Below are 2,004 nucleotides of genomic sequence, written 5' to 3' on the forward strand. Positions count from 1 at the left end.
GCTATTATTATTCCAACACCCATTTAACTAGTGAAGAAATTGAGGTATAAAAAAAAGATCACATGGTGGCCCAAAATCACAGGATAGATTTGAACTCAACTTTGAGTCCAGAGCTAGAGGTTTCACCATTTTGCTAAATTGTACTTTTTAGACAAATCATGCATGAGTAGGGTGGAATTGAACTTGAAGCTATCTCAAACACTTAGGAGTTTACAATTTAAAGTACCTATTATTATTTTTACATGACTGATAATCCTGTGCAGATTTTTCAAGAGAAGATTAATAAACAAAGAACTTTTAAAAACATACCAACACAAGCATTATAAAGCATCCATTTCTTTTTCCCTTAACTTTCAAATCATCAGGTTATTGCCTTTGGAGAAGCCTCCTGTATCTTATAAATATTTAAAGATACATCTTCAAAACAAGCAAGTTGTTTAACCTAAAGCTCTAACTCTAATAAGAATTCACTACCTCTTTCTTTTTTCCTGCACTGCCACTAAGGTGCTCAGTCTTTCTGAAGAAGCTAAGGTCATTTGGGGGTGAGACCCTCACTTTATCTGGAGACTGGCCGTCACTGGCATCATGGCCTCTGTCTCGAAGCAAGCCTGCATCTACCCAGTCCTCATTCTGCAGGACAATGAGGTGATGGTCATGGAGGATAAGATCAATGTCCTCATTAAAGCAGCCCATGTAAATGTTGATGGCCAGGCTTGTTTACAAAGGCTTTGGCCAATGTGAACATTGGGAGCCTCAACTGCAATGTGGGGGCTGGTGGATCTGCCCCAGCAGGAGGTCCTGCCCCATCCACCACTGCTGCCCCAACTGAGGAGAAGAAAGTAGAAGCATAGAAAGCAGAATCTAAAGAGTCTGATGATGACATGGGCTTTGGTCTTTTTGACTAAACCTCTTGAGTAACACATTCAATAAAAGCTGAGCTCTTTAAAAATAAAAAATAATACACTACTGATTTGTAGCCCTAACTTGTGCATCTGGTTAAGCCATGGAATCAGGGGTATTGGAACATACCAGAGGGATTTATGAACTTAAGGTGCTCCAGGAAGTTCAGGTTCAAAGCAAGGCAGTCTAAGAAGAATGTCACATTTTTGGTAGGTAATGTCCTTTCTTTATGTGAGTTTAGTCAAAACAACACAAGCATTACTTTTAAAATAATAATATATAACGATGAGAAAATTCTCACGGAAGCATCAAAATACTGAGTGGGTAGAACAGACTCTTACTTCCCTTGAGTGGCTAGAACAGTCTCTCATGTGAGTATCTAAACACCTATTTAGATCATTCAAATGCCATACACATCAAAACACTCCATCTTAACACTTCCTTTGAAGTCACGACAATCAGTTTTTTATTAGTGTCATTATTTAGCATTTCTATAGCACTTCACTTTTGACAGGTGCTTTATAATTATTTCTACTCTTGGTTAACTCCTACTCATTCATTAGCATGCAGTTACTTTCCCAATAAAATATATATAAATTCCTTGACAAAACTGAATCTAACCAAAACCAAGAAGTTTTTATGTCAGAATTTCAGACAAACATGTACCCTCAGGACAAATAAGGCAAACCAATAGATAATAGATGGGTATAGATGGATGATAGATAGACAAACAGATATAGTAACATATAAGAAAATAACTCCAAGGACCAGTAACATTTTTGTCTTGGTTCAAAGGCAGCTTGGGAATGTCAGTCACGTCCCTGTTGCCAATGACAGAATGAATAAAAGAGAGACCAGTGGTCACATATGAACTAAAATTGTTGAAAGAATAAATGAATACAGCAGAAACTGCTAGTTATTAGCCAGCGTCCATTCTCTTTTCCTTCCTTTAAGTAACAGAATCTCCAGTCACCCATCTAGACAATACATCTCCCAGACTCCCTTACAGCTAGAAGTAGCAACATAACTAAGTTCAGGCCAATAAGATGTGAGAAGCAACGTGTGCAGCTTCTGAGTCACCTCCTTAATCATAAAGCTTCTGGC

At 37.9% G+C, this 2,004-nt stretch overlaps 1 pseudogene; it reads left to right on the forward strand.

Annotated features, from left to right (window-relative positions):
• The first annotated feature begins 585 nt into the window (after nt 1–585).
• Nucleotides 586–905, forward strand: LOC110137514 (large ribosomal subunit protein P1 pseudogene; annotated as a pseudogene).
• The last annotated feature ends 1,099 nt before the right edge of the window (nt 906–2,004 follow it).

Source organism: Odocoileus virginianus, chromosome 16 (genome assembly GCF_023699985.2).
Source record: "Odocoileus virginianus isolate 20LAN1187 ecotype Illinois chromosome 16, Ovbor_1.2, whole genome shotgun sequence".
In the NCBI taxonomy this organism is placed as follows: Eukaryota; Metazoa; Chordata; class Mammalia; order Artiodactyla; family Cervidae; genus Odocoileus; species Odocoileus virginianus.